General features: G+C 38.2%; 1 protein-coding gene across 6 annotated transcripts in view; it reads right to left on the bottom strand.

Moving 5' to 3' along the window:
* CNTN4 (contactin 4) overlaps positions 1 to 18,126 on the bottom strand; it is a 977,605-nt gene that overhangs the window by 816,229 nt on the left and 143,250 nt on the right. For all 6 annotated transcript variants that reach the window (XM_067755248.1, XM_067755246.1, XM_067755236.1 and 3 more), the window contains exon 2: positions 9,767 to 9,807. The gene's annotated coding sequence lies outside the window, so the exon portion shown is untranslated. The remainder of the gene's footprint in view (positions 1 to 9,766; positions 9,808 to 18,126) is intronic.

The following is an 18,126-nucleotide window of genomic DNA, read 5'->3' as shown; positions in this document are numbered from 1 at the left end:
ATTAATGTGTGTCAACACTCTTGCAAGACTTTAGTAAGGCATTTATTATCTTCAAAGTACCACACTGTCTGCCACTTCTCTGTCTAGATTTGGGTTGCTATTTGTTCCCCAAATATAACTCAAAACAGAGGACACTGTAAAGCCCAGAATAACTGCTGTCACTCAACTAATATGTACAGAACAATTCATTATCGTTTGCCCCATAGCTCAGTTTTAGAGCCATTTTATCATAGAGAATACAGTCCTTAGCAATTTCACATTTAATCAAAAAGATACCTAATATGACAAGAAATCCCCAATCCGGATTACAACATCGGCCAAAGAGAAAAACAGCCATTTCCCCTGCAAAACTGATTTCAAAACTATCATTATCCATCATCATCATCATCAATCAGAAGAGGCAGCTGCTTTGGAAGCATTATTTTAAGTCCGTATTTAATGAGATGACAGCTTAACCTTCTCAGGGGAGCAGAGTAATCCCTCCTTCCAACCCCAACCGAGTACAGAGAAGCAGATTTGCTCGAATGTAGAAACTGGCTTTCATCTGATTTCATAAACACACAATGGCATTTGATGATTTAATAGGTACATAGATTTTTCTTTTGAACATCCAACATTCTATCAGGGCTGGTGAGGCCTGTGTAACTCAAGGATTACTGCAGTCATTACATCAGCAAGAACTTATCAACAGAACTGACTGTGCACGATGGCCAGGGAGAAAGCTATCCACGCAAATATACCTTCCAGAGCAAGAAGAGACACTTGACTAAATACATAGCGGGACACAATGTGCATGTGCTTCACACATGATAGACATTTCTTTCCCCATTCTATGCTTGTATTTAACTGACCTCCTCCTCTCACTGTTCACATCCATGCCACAAAGCTTTTCATAGCTCTATGTATGTATTTATACCACTTACTCAGCCTGAAAGGACCATCACCAACATCTATATATGTTCACATCCCAGCCATAGTCACTGAGGAAATTTCATCACCAAGCCCTTCCATAAAACTATTCCTGGAACCCCAGAGAGAAGTAAGTTTGGCCTTCTCTGAATTTCCCGTCAGGCTTCATTCTATACCTCTTTTAGGAACTCATCTTGTATTCTACCTGATAGTAAAGTCATTTGCTTGTATCTATCATCTTGTTTTTCCTATTAATGAAAAAAATTATTTATGGGCAATTATAATAGGAGTGTATCTTTTTACTTACTAAAATAGTCTTTCTCTATTACAGTGTTACAGAAATGTGTGGTAAATTAACAAATGCTACATATCCCAATTATGTTGCCCCTTCAAACAAATATCCTCAGTTAAAAACGTGCCTTCCATCATTTCCATCATAGCCAAGCGCCAGAATCAAAGTAAGTATCTATGAAAGCTACTTAAAGCAAATGTCAAATACAGCAGTTTCATTATGCAAAAGACATTTTTTAAATATAATGGCAAAAAAGTCTCCCTATTAAAAGTTTCCTTTCAGAATAAGAGGCATTAGGAATTTTTTTTTTCATTATGATTCCCACAACAGCTAGCACACTGCCTTGATGACAATTTGTTGAATGAATAAGTAAATGATTGCATGATTATGCACACATTACTGTAGCTCAGACACAGCATGTCAAAATTTCAGGGAGGGGAGATGGCTGAAGGAGGAGCATGTCCAAGGTAAGCAGGGAGTACAGGTTGAATTATAGGAAAAATGGAAAGGAAACAGATCAATACTGTTGTTAACCAGCATCTTAATAGAGAATATGAGGTTAAGAATCGTATCTGTACCCAGATAAAATAATTAGGATTACTGACAATCATTAGCATCCAGGAAGGTGTTCATCTAGAGAATGGGACAGTGTAAGAATGTGAGAGTGTGGGCGAAAGAAAGCACCCACGCACACACATGCGTGTGTGCCTATGGGCCTGCCCATGGCTGTGACGTCAGAGGAAGGGGTGGGAGCAGAAGGCTAATTCTCAGAAGGCACCTCTACTTACTACTGAGAGGCGTGCACTGAGTCATAAAAAAATATGAAAACTGCAACATCGTTAGACAGCTCGTGATTAATGATAGGATACCTAGTTAAAGGGAGCTGAAAGGTATATCGTTTTTCATGACATAGGACCAATGAGACTCAATTAATAAAATGAAATATTAAGTTAAATTTAGAATTTTTCACCACACAGTCATTTCTTTGAAGAAAAAACTATGTGCACTCATTTTTATTGTTTCCGAGTACAACGGTAGGAGTTTTAAAAACATGTACAGGGTAAATTACTAAAACTCAGTGCTCACAGCGATTTTCTTTTGCCTACTTCAACGTCTGTACTTCTGAAGAACAGTTACAAGAGTTTCAATGCACTATGAGCTTTTAAGAAATTAATTATAGCAGGAGAATCACATGCAGATACAGTGTGCACACTGCCACTGCCTTTTTCTGAAAATATGAGAACTATCATGTGGGAACCTATCGATTGTGATACTTCTCAACCTGCCTATGTCATGCATCTTCACGTGCCAGAAAGTACCTGGCACAAAGTGGTTACTCAGAAAGTATCTGTTAAGCTGTGTTGACTATTTCATCAATATATCTATTTTTCCCTAACATTCAGATTCTAAAATGGCAGCTTAAAAACACAAATCAATTGGGGATTCCCTCAGCCTCATTTCCTCCCTATCAAGCTATTATTAGTTTATCTTCTGTTAGATCAGCAACTCCCAAAATATGTTCTATGAAATACTGGTTATGAGTAGGGGAGTGGGTCCTATCCTGAAAATATGTGAACACGTGTCTTTGAAACAGGAATATATTTTGAGCTTTAGAACTTCTTAGCTTATTTAATATACATACATACATTGTGTATATTATGGTAGATGGATTAAAATGTATATAATACATCTCAATTTGACTTGAGAATACTTTTCAATTAAAATACTGTATTGGGTTGACAAGACCTTTTCATACATTGAACATGAAATATCATGAATTATAAGGCTTTCAGCTTTGTCTCAAATATCTTCCTGTAGGCAACCAGCATATCTTAGTCTTTTTGATTGCATAGTCTTTTTGAACACAGATCATAAGGAACGTCTGTAATATGATTACTTTATAAGATAAGAATTTGAACAATGTACTTTCCACATGTCAATTCTAAAAGTTTGAGGAATAACATATCTACAAATTTCAGAATATTTATTTTGACCTTATTTTTGAGAAAGGCATTACCTTTTACTTGTCCATACTGGACTACACTGTGTCTCATTCCTTCCATTTTGTTCATTTATTCACCAAACATTAAACCCTCAATACACCCCATGCATGGGCCTGGAAACTGGTCACATAAGGATGAATACAGGGCTTCCCTGGTGGCGCAGTGGTTGAGAGTCCACCTGCCAATGCAGGGGACACGGGTTCGTGCCCTGGTCCAGGAAGATCCCACATGCCATGGAGCGGCTGGGCCCGTGAGCCATGGCCACTGAGCCTGCGTGTCTGGAGCCTGTGCTCCGCAATGGGAGAGGCCACAACAGTGAGAGGCCCGTGTACCGCAAAAAAAAAAAAAAAAAAAAAGATGAATATAAAAGGTTTCTGCTCTATCAGAGCCCTTGTTTCATTTGAGAGAGAAAAATAAAATAACAGTAACTCAAAGCAGAGTCTGCCGACATAAGCAAGAGATGCACACACTTACAAAGTAAGGCCAACTCTGCCTTGGATCATCAGAGAAAGCTTCCAAGAGGTAGGCCTTCAAACAACGAGTTCACGAAGTATCAGAGGACAGCCTTTTGAGAAGTATGACACATCCAAAGAGAGAAACCCCATTTGCTGAGGCGTGGAAATAAAGAAACACAGAAACTTAGAAGACTGAAGTGATGAGGCAAAACTAGACCATGACCTGCTTGCCAACTAATTAATTTAGCTGAGAACTTTTGTAAGAGCAAATGTTACAGATAAGAGGGCTCAAACTTTCCATCTTTTGTCTCCAAATTACAACCATACTTGGGAATGTCCATGTGAGTAGACTTGGACTGAATTTCTGCACATGCTTAGTGTTTCCAGGAAAGGTTCATCAATTCCTCTGGGGCTGGTCTCTCGTGAAATTATGATGACCTGTACAAGGCAGTGATTCTGAGATGTACTGTATAATTAGTCTCTCACAATGCTTACTAAAGAAGAAAGGGTAACATGTCCAAATCCCCCTTTACCCATACCTAGTATCGATAATAGAGTACAAGAAGAGTCAATCTACTATTCAAAGTACATTTTTTTTTTTACCTCGGACAATTTAAATGATGCACAGTTATGTATTTTGAATTTGTCATCTGCCTAGAACATGGTGAAGAACTGTCATTAATAAGAATCCTCCTCTAGGGCTTCCCTGGTGGCACAGTGGTTAAGAATCCTCCTGCCAATGCAGGGGACATGGGTTCGAGCCCTGGTCTGGGAAGAGCCCACATGCCGCGGAGCAACTAAGCCCGTGCGCCACAACTACTGAGCCCATGCTCTAGGGCCCACGAGCCACAACTACTGAGCCCGCGTGCTGCAACTACTGAAGCCCACGCACCTACAGCCTGTACTCAGCAACAAGAGAAGTCACGGCAATGAGAAGCCCACACATTGCAATGAATGGTAGTCCCCACTCGCCACAATTAGACAAAGCCCATGCCTAGCAACGAAGACCCAATGCAGCCAAAAATAAATTTATTTTTTAAAAAAATCCTCCTCTAAGCTCACTTTTTCATGACCCCTTTCCAATTCACCCTTCATACCTTCAATCTTTCCACCAATCTAAAATATTAGGCATATGCTTTAAGGATTTATTTTTTATGATCTTTCCCCCATGTTTGGCCTGGGTTCTGCCTCCCTTTCCAGAACACCAATGTCTTAAAAACAAAAAGAGGAAATTTAATTCTAAAGAGAACAAAGACTATATGTTGCTTATCTCTTTTTCCTTGGAACCTAGCATAATGCTTAATATATGTTCAACAGTTGATGACTATTAGATGAATGCATGGATAGATGGATGAATGAACAAGAGAACGAGAGGAAAAAAGATAGGGGAAGGGATAAAAGGACAAGTAGAAAGAAAGGAAAGGAAAGACAGAAAAGAGGAATGGGCAGTGGAATAGAAAGAAAACTTCAATTATATCAATAATTTTATCTCTATGAGTCAGGACTTTGAATTGAATAACAAAGACCCAACTCAAACTAGCTTAAGTAAAAGGGTAAATTATTGGTTTCTGTAGCTCCTAAATACCCAATGATATAGTTCAAGGGACTGGACAAAGTAGCAGGAAACAGGACCTGAGAAGACAGAAGTGGGGACTCAACTCTTTGCAGAGTCTTTCCCAGTCTCCTTGTTCACGCTCTTGTCTGGGTACCTTGGTTTAGCTTTATCTTATGGACATTAGCCTCCTTCCTGTATACAGAGCTCCCCACCCTCATCCTCATTCTCCTCATTCTCTGATGGTCCTTTTTAGAGTTTAGGCCCACACTTATTTTAATCCCTTTGTCCAGAGGAATAGGGAACTGTGAAATGGTGAAACCTGGCACACTGGCCTATGAATTTTTATCAGAATTGCTATTATATCTGTTATAAAAGATACAGCTAGGGCTTCCCTGGTGGCGCAGTGGTTGAGAGTCCGCCTGCCGATGCAGGGGACACGGGTTCGTGCCCCAGTCCGGGAAGATCCCACATGCCGCGGAGCAGCTGGGCCCGTGAGCCATGGCTGCTAAGCCTGCGCGTCCGGAGCCTGTGCTCCGCAACGGGAAAGGCCACAACAGTGAGAGGCCCGCGTACCGCAAAAAAAAAAAAAAAAGATACAGCTATAAGTATATAGCTGTAAATTATGCTATTGCATTTTGGATTACAGATGTTACTTTATTTTTGAAACTATGCATAGAGATAATAGACATTAAATATTAGACTAATATTTAATAAAAGAATAGTATGGTTTTGTCATCAGCTTTGAAAAAAATATCACAGAGTTCATAACAACCTTGGCTGTATCTGAATAGTATATAATTTCTGCCCTACCAATCTCATGGTGTGACATGAGGATCCAATAAGATGAAGTATGTGAATGCATACAGTAAACTCTACGAAACTACAGTGGCCATTGGAGTTGGCAATTTTGCTGTTTTAAAAATTAAGTATTAAGAAACAGAGCAAGAGTGGTCAAAGAAAGCATCTATCGCCCTGTGATTTCTACCGAAGATGTCCCTCTGATCTTTGATTAAATAAATATTACTCATTTAATTCCCTTTTAAATAACTGTGTTCTCCCCAGAACCAATATACATTTTTCATGGTCTCTTGCCCAATACCTAAGACCATGCATGCAGATGCATTTTTTTTTTCCTCGTATTTCTCAACACTTAGGAACTCTGTTTGCATTAAATAAATGATGCTGTGAGATGATTTATCCAATGAAACAGAAAACAAGAGGATAAGTGAGATCATTTTAAAAGTAGGGAGCAAAAATTATTGACCCACGACAAACACACCATGTGGGAAAAATCAAGCCTGAACCTCTACTACATGTCTGGTGTACAGTTTTAATTTTACAAAACAATTCAATCAAAAGTATGATTTGTGCCAAAGCAGGGAACACAGGGGAGAGAGGTACACAATCAAATTGGAGAATGGACACAGAATCTGTTAGTCACAAGGCAGCAAGATAGAGATGAGCTCCAGATGGAAGGACAAGTTGACAGCAATGACCTTGAGCAGCAAATTCTGACTAGAGGGCATCTGGATGGCCTCCTGGAAGAGGCAGGAAGGAGTTCAACTAGACATAGAAAGATAAGTAGAACTTTGACAGGTAAGGACTGGAAGAAAGGGGTATCCCTGACAAAGGAAACTGAATTAAAGAAGGCAGAGAGGTAGGATCAAACACTGGGTGAAATAGCAAGTGACAAGCAGCAAGAGTAGCAGGAACATGAAATGATGGTTAGAAAAACTGAAAAGTAACCGTAGAAGATTCTCAAGGTCAGCATTATAGCTATCTATCCAACAGTATACTCAGCAATAAGATGTAGGTATTAAAAATGGAATGAATTCACTAGAATACTTATGATATTTACCACTTTCCTAATTAGTATTATACTGGCCTCTTAAAATAAGTATATCTAGCTGCTCTATTTATATGTTCATATAATTCCAATAAGTAACATAAAATATCCATTACTTTAATTGTTTATTTTTAAATATTTCCCTTAAAATTTGCTTCTACTGATTTGCATTCCTTTGAAGGAAAATAGCACATTTATATGTTACCTTTGTCAAGGCCATGCTGAAAACCACCATTTGGCATAAAAAGATATTTTTACTAATGGCATATAATCAAGCATGCACTTCATTAGTCATGAAAATTTACTGCAAATATTCAACAGCTATGTAGCAGTTGCAAAGAAAACAATGATCTTGATTTCAAACTGTAATGCCTATGATTTGTCTCATAAGACACAGGAAAAGAATTCCTGAAAAAAGAAAGATATGCAATGAAGGTTTTATTCCTATTTGATTTACAAATATTTAAAATATAGTTTTTAATACCTGGCACTCACGATGATAACTAAGTTTTCTTAAATGAAGTTAGTGTTTTAGTAAGCTTTGCTGCTTGACATTACCATTTTAACAGATGTTATATTTTTTCTCAACAATGAATAACTGACATGTAGGCTGATCCACATAAAATTGACACCATCTTACCATTTTTCACCTGCAAAGATGTTAATTTTTTAGATTTAACCTAAAAGATTAAAATTGTAGTATCGTAGAATCTTAAAGTTAGAAAAATGGTCTCAGAGATCTAGTGGATCCTTTGGCCTGGTTCATAAAAATCCCCTCTGGTATAAAACAGCAATCATTTGATACCTGCTGTTGGAATGCTTGAGGTAAGCTTAAAATAATATATGGATGGGAGTAAAAAGAAGCAATGAGAACAAGCCCAACACTCACATGGATCTTTCTACTTATTCACTTACTTCATTTAATTTTTTTTTAATAAAGGAAAGGAAAAAAACAAATGTCAAGCAAATATCTAACCTCACAATAGAAAAGGTGCCTGAACATTACTTAGAATTTTTTAAATGACCAGATAAAGGATATGAGGGCTTACTCTTCAGACTAAATATATAATGCATTTTTTTTCTAATTTCAAACAAAAGTAACTAAAATTAGCAATCCCTAGTTAACACTCTTTCATCTAAGTATCTTGGAAGAATCAAGTGAATTATTCAAATCTAGAAAAGGAAATCATGAAGAAAATAGCTATTTTAATGCTCTTCAGCCTGCAACCTATACAGAAGAGAGAAATCAGATAAAAGATAACCCTGAGCTAACAAGGTTTTAAGGGATTCTTTCAAAATCAGAGATTTTTCAAAATGAATCAATCCTATGTCTCCATGTCAGAGGACAAAAGGGCACAGAGGGAGGAAAGCCTGTCTTCCTAGATCCACCCAAATCCCCGAATTCAGTAAGTAAACAAAAATACTGCTGACTAGACAATCGATGAACCTTTCTACACGATTATCCCAATACATGAATTTACGTTACCCTGTCACCTCTTAATTCATAGCAGTTTTACCAATATGAAACTATTCACCTCTAAACTTCAGCTTTTTGAAGTAAGAAATGAAAGTATTTCAGGAGAAGAAGGAACCTAACAAATCATGATTTGGCACACTAACCGTACAAATGAGGAAAGTGAACTTTAGGGAAAATGAATTGCTCAAGATCCCACAGCTTGTGAGAGCATGAACAGTCTCAGAACACTTGACTCAAGAACCTCTGGCTCACTACTTCCTGTGATGGCCCAACATAGTAGGACACCAACCTCTTTGTTGTAATCTGGTCATTTTTGCTATGGGATTGGCTAATATGTGTGTCTGTGCATGTATCTCTGTGTAGCTTAGAAAGGCATTAATACAGTTAAGACTCAATTTTATACTGATTAATTAATCACTCCTAAATGGTCAGTAATCCTTTTTAAGTCTACAGATCTTCCCCATAAATTAAACTCTGTAATGCCACAGGATTATCTGCAATCGGGTAACCAAATACAAATCATGTAATTATCATGGGACTACCAAAGTACAAATTGCTAAAACAAACGGATAATTCTCCAGTATACGATGTATGCACTAAACCAAAAGGAACGAAGACAGAAAACTTTGTACAAAATATAAACATGTTAGGTTGAAAATCAAAAAAGATGATTTTTGAGATAGTTGCTATTAAGAACAGAACCATTTGATCACTAACATGACAACATATAAAATAATGTTTACAGGGGTAAGTTGTGTTCCAAAAAGCACATTTTGGTAATATTAGAATTTAACATAGCAAAAATATAAATTTCATAAAATGCAAAGATTTACAGCTGAATAAATATGTGAAGGAAGACAAACAAATGCATTGTCTATTATATTTAGTTATTCAGATAATAAATTTCAGATAGTTAACTTTCCTACTTTAAAAAGTATAGTTTTTAAATGCATTGATAAATGAGATTAATAATAAAATGTTATTTGTAAATGAATTTTGAGGACCACATATTACATTTAAAATCACCTCCTATCTTATGGTTTAATATAAAATCCATTGCTATTGCTTTCTGTATATTTACATAAGTTATATATTAATCCCATAAGTCATAAGGAAAAGTAGTCCCCAATGAATATCAACATCAAAACTTTTCTACAATTCCTCAAAGATAAAATATATTTATATATTATATTACACATATATTTTTATTTAAATAAAATGGTACTTACTCCCAAAGATGTTATTCATCTCAAGTTCAATTGCATATCACCTACAAAAAAAGAAATGGATTTTAGAATAAAGCATAAACCTAGACTTTTTTTTTAATAATCAGTTGCATTCCAGAGGCATCAATGGTGTTAGAAAAAAGTCTCGATGGCACATTATGTGAGAAAAAGTTTTTCTCAGTCAATTACAGAGAACCTGATTTTACCAAGATATTCCTTAAACTGTGTAGTAAGATACCCTGACGAGCAAGAAAACTTTTGTAAGTCACGGTTAACCCATAAAAAAGGCCAAAAGGATGATCTATATTTAAATATCTGAAACGAGAAAGATACTGATAAAGCAATATGTTTAAATAAGCTAAATTAACTATTTAATTTTCATATTAAAGTCAAAACTCTGTATCGTTTGAAATTAAAGGATAAATTACATAAGGTCGTAAAGAGCAACAATTAATATTCATTCCGTATAAACTACATGAGAACAATTCCCTTATCCTTGAAAACCACTGCCAAATTTTTAGAATACATTTTTTAACACTTGAAATCTAATTTATAAAAGTAGGACAGATGGTACAATTATAAAACTTTTAAATAGTATGAAGGCTCTCCAAGGTTTACAAATCCTCACTTTTTTACCCTCAAAAACTATACACTATACGTTTCTAAATTTAAACTCCAGGTGATACCGATGATAGTTTGGACTTAACACAAAAACATATTTATGTTTCTTTGAGTTCTATATTGCCATCATACTTTCTTTTCTGAGCTCTAGATCCATGCAGCCAATTGACTACCTGACATCTCTATTTGGATACTCTAAAGGGATGTCAAACTCAATGTGCCTGTATACAAACACATGACTTCCTATACCAATCCTCCCTCCCCACTAAAGGGCCCACTTCTAGAGTTGATAGCGAACGGCACCACCATAATTTATCAAGTCAGAAAGTCAGGAGTCACACATACCTTCCCTTGTCTCTCATCGCATCAATACTCAATCCACCACTAAGTCAACCTCTCCCCATCTCTACCACTAGTTCCCTCAACCTACCATTACCTCTCACCTGTAGTAGCAATGAGCACATTCTCACTGCATTGTCTCCTGACACCACCTATGCCTTTGCTATCCATTAGCCGATATTATCACCTCTCCCAACCCAAACCCTCTTAAGATGCTTCACTGTCTTCCAATTAGTCATAAAAATAAGACCACAGTCTTTAATTGGCCTACAAATCCTTGCATCATCTAACCTTTGTCAAATATTCCCAAGAGCTCACCTTTCACCACCCTCCACCTTGCTCTCTGCACCCCAGATACACTAAAGTCTTTTCAGTAGAAATGAGCCATGTTCTTTCCTATCTCAAGGCTTTTATACATACTGTTTCTTCTGTCATGTTCTTTCCTTTAAGCCCTTTCCACCTATTCACTCTGTGGAGCCCCACTTAAATTTCACTAAGAGAAACGTCCTCTAACACCTTAAGTCAGGTTCTCATAATATTCTATACTCACAGGACAGCATTTGCTTCTTCAAAGCTTTTATCACAAACTGTCTTTGTAATTGTGTCATTTATGACTACAGCCCTCACTGAACTTTAAACTAAATGATTATAGTATCTATGTTGCAGATCTCTGGTGCCTAGCATAAAGCTTCATATCCAAAATATTAGTGAGTGAAATTAAAATGAATGCCTGAAAATGATAGTTTCGGGCTTATCATTTTCACATTCCATTCATACCAAAGTATGTTGCTCTAAAAGGAACAAAACCATGTTGCGTTCCTGAGGAAAATATTTAAGATTATTAGATTATTCCGGAGTCCCAAAACAAAAGGCATGGGGTACAATAATGACCTTTATAAAATGCTAATTGCTTTTTTAATAAACCAACATTAGTTATTCTCCAGATGTAATTTGAAGAATGGAATATAGTTGGTGTGGATATAGTTGGTCTGTATAATTTATACAGAATAAAAGAACTTTATTTATTTTTAACATCTTTATTGGAGTATAATTGCTTTACAATAGTATGAGTTTCTGCTTTATAACAAAGTGAATCAGCTACTGGTGTTTTAGTTTCTGCTAAATAACAAAGAGAGTCAACTATACATATACATATATCACTATATCTCCTCCCTCTTGCATCTCCCTCCCACACTCCCTAACCCACCCCTCTAGGTGGACACAAAGCACCTAGCTGATCTCCCTGTGCTATGCAGCGGCTTCCCACTAGCTATTTTATATTTCTTAGTGTATATATGTCAATGCCACTCTCTCATTTCATCAAGCTTACCATTCCCCCTCCATGTGTCCTCAAATCCATTCTCTAGGTCTGGGTCTTTAATCCTGTCCTGCCCCTAGGTTCTTCAAAACCTTTTTTTTTTCTTTTAGATTCTAAACATATGTTACCATATGGTATTTGTTTTTTCTCTTTCTGACTTACTTCACTCTGTGTGACAGTCTCTAGGTCCACCCACCTCGCTACAAATAACTCAATTTCATTTCTTTTTATGGGTGAGTAACATTCCATTGTATATACGTGCCACATCTTCTTTATCCATTTATAAGCCGATGGACACTTAGGGTGTTTCCATGTCCTGGCTATTGTAAACAGACCTGCAATGAACACTGTGGTACATGACTCCTTTTGAATTATAGTTTTCTCAGGGAATATGCCCAGTAGTGGGATTGCTGGGTTGTATGGTAGTTCTATTTTTAGTTTTTTAAGGAACCTCCATACTGTTCTCCACAGTGGCTGTATCAATTTAAATTCCCACCAACAGTGCAAGAGGGTTCCCTTTCCTCCACACCCTCTCCAGCATTTATTGTTTGTAGATTTTTTGATGATGGCCATTCTGACCAGTGTAAGGTGATACCTCATTGTAGATTTGATTTGCATTTCTCTAATGATTACTGATGTTGAGCATCCTTTCATGTGTTTGTTGCCCATCTGTACATCTTCTTTGGAGAAATGTCTATTTAGGTCTTCTGCCCATTTTTGGATCGGGTTGTTTCTTTTTTTGATATTGAGCTGCTTGAGCTGCTTGTATATTTTGGAGATTAATCCTTTGTCAGTTGCTTCATTTGCAAATATTTTATCCCATTCTGAGGGTTGTCTTTTCATCTTGTTTATGGTTTCCATAGCTGTGCAAAAGCTTTTAAGTTTCATTAAGTCCCATTTGTTTATTTTTGTTTTTATTTCCATTTCTCTAAGAGGTGGGTCAAAAAGGATCTTGCTGTGATTTATGTCACAGAGTGTTCTGCCTTTGTTTTCCTCTAAGAGTTTTATAGTGTCTGGCCATACATTTAGATCTCTAAGCTATTTTGAGCTTATTTATGTGTATGGTGGTAGGGAGTGTTCTAACTTCATTCTTTTACATGTAGCTGTGCAGTTTTCCCAGCACCACTTATTCAAGAGATTCTCTTTTCTCCATCGTATATTCTTGCCTCCTTTATCAAAGATAAGGTGACCATGTGTGTGTGGGTTTATCTCTGGGCTTCCTTTCCTGTTCCACTGATCTATATTTCTGTTTTTGTGCCAGTACCATACTGTCTTGATTACTATAGCTTTGTAGTATAGTCTGAACTCTGGGAGCCTGATTTCTCCTTTTTGCATCTATGTTCATCAGTGATATTGGCCTGTAGTTTTTTTTTTGTTTTTTTTTTTTTTTTGTGGTATGCGGGCCTCCCACTGCCATGGCCTCTCCCATTGCGGAGCACAGGCTCCGGACGCGCAGGCTCAGCGGCCATGGCTCACGGACCCAGCCGCTCTGCTGCATGGGGGATCTTCCCGGACTGGGACACGAACCCGTGTCCCCGGCATCGGCAGGCGGACTGCCAACCACTGAACCACCAGGGAAACCCAGTTTTCTTTTTTTTTTTGAGACATATTTATCTGGTTTTGGTATCAGGGTGATGGTGGCTTCACAGAATGAGTTTTGGAATATTCCTCCCTTGACTATATTTTGGAAGAGTGTGAGAAGGATAGGTGTTAGCTCTTCTCTAAATGTTTGATAGTATTTGCCTGTGAAGTCGTCTGGTCCTGGGCTTTTGTTAGTTGGAAGATTTTTAATCACAGTTTCAATTTCAGTGCTTGTAATTGGTCCCTTTATATTTTCTATTTCTTCCTGGTTCAGTCGCAGAAGGTTGTGCTTTTCTAAGAATTTGTCCGTTTCTTCCAGGTTGTCCATTTTATTGGTATATAGTTGCTTATAGTAATCTCTCATCATCTTTTGTATTTCTGTAGTGTCAGTTGTTACTTCTGCTTTTTCATTTCTAATTCTATTGATTTGAGTGTTCTCCCTTTTTTTCTTGATGAGTCTGGCTAATTGTTTATCAATTTTGTTTATTTTCTCAAAGAACCAGCTTTTAGTTTTATTGATCTTTGCTATTGTTCCCTTCAGTTCTTTTTCATTTATCTCTGATCTGATCTGTATGATTTCTTTCCTTCTGCTAACTTTGGGGTTTGCTTGTTCTTCTTTCTCTAATTGCTTTAGGTGTAACATTAGGTTGTTTATTTGAGATGTTTCTTGTTTCTTGACATAGAATTGTATTGTTATAAACTTCCCTCTTAGAACTGCTTTTGCTGCATCCCATAGGTTTTGGGTTGTCGTGTTTTCATTGTCATTCGTTTCTAGGTATTTTCTGATTTCCTCTTTGATTTCCTCAGTGATCTCTTCATTATTTAGCAGTGTATTGTTTAGCCTCCATGTGTTTGTATTTTTTACAGATTTTTTTTCCTGTAATTGAGATCTAGTCTCATAGCATTGTGGGCAGAAAAGATACTTGATATGATTTCAATTTTCTTAAATTTACCAAGACTTGATTTGTCACCCAAGATATGATCTATCCTGGAGAATGTTCCATGAGCACTTGAGAAGAATGTGTATTCTGTTGTTTTTGGATAGAATATCCTGTAAGTATCAATTAAGTCCATCTTGTTTAATGTATCATTTAAAGCTTGTGTTTCTTTATTTATTTTCATTTTGGATGATCTGTCCATTGGTGAAAGTGGGGTGTTAACGTCCCCTACTATGATTCTGTTACTGTCAATTTTCCCTTTTATGGTTGTTAGCATTTGCCTTATGTATTGAGTTGCTCCTATGTTGGGTGCAGAAGTATTTACAATTGTTATATATTCTTCTTGGATTGATCCCTTGATCACTATGTAGTGTCCTTCCTTGTCTCTTGTAATAGTCTTTATTTGAAAGTCAATCTTCTCTGATATGAGAATTGCTACTCCAGCTTTCTTTTGATTTCCATTTGCATGGAATATCTTTTTCCATCCCTTCACTTTCAGTCTCTATGTGTTCCTAGGTCTGAAGTGGGTCTCTTGTGGACAGTATATATATGGGTCTTGTTTTTGTATCCATTCAGCCAGTCTATGTCTTTTGGTTGGAGCATTTAATCCATTTACATTTAAGGTAGTTATCGATATGTATGTTCCTATTACCATTTTCTTAATTATCTTGGGTTTGTTATTGTAGGTCTTTTCCTTCTCTTGTGTTTCCTGCCTAGAGAAATTCCTTTAGCATTTGTTGTAAAGCTGTTTTGGTGGTGCTGAATTCTCTTAGCTTTTGCCTGTCTGTAAAGGTTTTAATTTCCCTGTCGAATCTGAATGAGATCCTTGCTGGGTAGAGTAATCTTGGTTGTAGGTTTTTCCCTTTCATGACTTTAAATATGTCCTGCCACTCCCTTCTGGCTTGCACAGTTTCTGCTGAAAGATCAGCTGTTAACCTTATTGGGATTCCCTTGTATGTTATTTGTTGCTTTTCCCTTGCTGCTTTTAATATTTTTCCTTTGTATTTAATTTTTGATAGTTTGATTTACATGTGTCTTGGCATGTTTCTCCCTGGATTTATCCTTTATGGGACTCTCTGCACTTCCTAGACTTGATTATTTCCATCCCCCTATTAGGGAAGTTTTCAACTATAACCTCTTCAAATATTTTCTCAGTCCCTTTCTTTTTGTCTTCTTCTTCTGGGACCCCTATAATTCGAATGTTGGTGCATTTAATCTTACCCCAGAGGTCTCTGAGATTGTTCTCAATTCTTTTCATTCTTTTTTCTTTATTCTGCTCTGTGGTAGTTATTTCCACTATTTTATCTTCCAGGTCACTTATCCGTTCTTCTGCCTCAATTATTCTGCTATTGCTTCCTTCTAGATAATTTTCCATTTCATTTATTGTGTTGTTCATCATTGTTTGTTTGCTCTTTAGTTCTTCTAGGTCGTAGTTAAACATTTCTTGTATTTCCTCCATTTCCAAGATTTTGGATCATCTTTACTATCATTACTCTGAATTCTTTTTCAAGTAGACTGCCTACTTCCTTTTCATTTGTTTGGTCTGGTGGGGTTTTATCTTGCTCCTTCATCTGCTGTGTATTTCTCTGTTTTCTCATTTTGTTTAACTTGGTGTGTTTGGGGACTCCTTTTCACAGGCTGCAGTTTCATAGTTCCCATTGTTTTTGGTGTCTGCCCCCAGTGGTTAAGGTTGTTTCAGTGGGTTGTGTAGGCTTCCTGGTGGAGGGGACTGGTGCCTGTGTTCTGGTGGATGAGGCTGGATCTTTTCTTTCTGGTGGGAAGGACCGCATTTGGTGGTGTGTTTTGGGGTTTCTGTGACATTATGATTTTAGGCAGCCTCTTTGCTAATGGGTGGGGCTGTGTTCCTGTCTTGCTAATTGTTTGGCATAAGGTGTCCAGCACTGTAGCTTGCTGGTCGTTGAGTGGAGCTGGGTTTTAGCGTTGCGATGAAGATCTCTGGGAGAGCTTTCGCCATTTCATATTACTTGGAGCTGGGAAGTCTCTGGTGGACCAATGTGCTGAACTCGGCTCTCCCCACTCAGAGGCTCAGGCCTGACACCCGGCCAGAGTACCAAGACCCTCTCAGCCACATGGCTCAGAAGAAAAGGCAGAAAAAAAAAAGAAAAAAATAAAATAAAATAAAGTTATTAAAATAAAAAAAAATTAAATTATTAAAAATTTAAAATAAGAAAGAAGAGAGCAACCAAACCTAAAAAACAAAGCCACCAATGATAACAAGTGCTAAAAACTATACCAAAAAAAGCAGGCAGACAGAACCGTAGGACAAATGGTAAAAGCAAACCTCTACAGACAAAAATCACACAAAGAGCATACACACACACTCACAAAAAAAGAAAAAGGAAAAATATATATATATACATATACATATATAAAAAGGGAGCGTGCAACCAAATCAACAAAGATATCTTCCAATGATAATAAGCTCTAAATACTAAATTATAATAACCATATAACCAGAAACAAATTAGATACAGGAAGCAAACCCCAAGTTGCTCCCAAAGTCAACCACCTCAATTTTGGGAAGATTTGTGGTCTATTCATGTATTCCACAGATGCAGGGTGCATCAAGTTAATTGTGGAGATTTAATCCACTGCTCCTGAGGCTGCTGGGAGAGATTTCCCTTCTCTTCTTTGTTCACAGAGCTCCTGGGGTTCAACTTTGTATTTATCCCCGACTCTGCGTGTAGGTCACCTGAGGGCATCTGTTCTTCACCCAGATAGGATGGGGTTAAAGGAGCAGCTGATTCGGGGGCTTTGGCTCACTCAGGCCGGGGTGAGGGAGGGGTATCGAATGCGGGGCGACCCTTAGGCGGCAGAGGTTAGCATGACATTGAAACAGCCTGAGGCGTGCCGTGTGTTCTCCTGGGGAAGTTGTCCCTGGATCATGGGACCCTGGCAGTGGCTGGCTTCACAGGCTCCGGGGAGGGGAGGTGTGGAGAGCGACCTGTGTTTGCTCACAGGTTTCTTGGTGGCCGCCACAGCAGCCTTAGCACTTCATGCCTGTCTCTGGGATCTGCACTGATAGCCACAACTCACACCCATCTCTGGAACTCGTTTCAGCGGTGCTCTGAATCCCCTCTCCTCGCACACCCTGAAACAATGGTCTTTTGCCTCTTAGGCAGTTCCAGGCTTTTTCCCAGACTCCCTGCCGGCTACCTGTGGCGCACTAGCCCCCTTCAGACTGTATTCACGCTGCCAACCCCAGTCCTCTCCCTGGGATCCAACCTCCAAAGCCTGAGTCTCAGCTCCCAGCCCCCATCCGTCCTGGCGGGTGGGCAGACAAGCCTCTGGGGCTGGTGAGTGCTGGTCGGCACCGATCCTCTGTGCAGGAATCTCTCTGCTTTGCCCTCCACACCCCTGCTGCTGCGCTCTCCTCCGTGGCTCTGAAGCTTCCCCGCCCCCCCCCACCATCTCCGCCAGTGAAGGGGCTTCCTAGTGTGTGGAAACTTTTCCTCCTTCACAGCTCCCTCCCAGAGGTGCAGGTCGTGTCCCTCTTCTTTTGTGCCTGTTTTTCCCTTTTTCTTTTGCCCTACCCAGGTACGTGG

This window comes from Pseudorca crassidens, chromosome 10 (genome assembly GCF_039906515.1).
Source record: "Pseudorca crassidens isolate mPseCra1 chromosome 10, mPseCra1.hap1, whole genome shotgun sequence".
In the NCBI taxonomy this organism is placed as follows: Eukaryota; Metazoa; Chordata; class Mammalia; order Artiodactyla; family Delphinidae; genus Pseudorca; species Pseudorca crassidens.
Note: the sequence above shows the minus strand (reverse complement) of the source record. Positions and strands in the feature narration are given on the sequence as shown.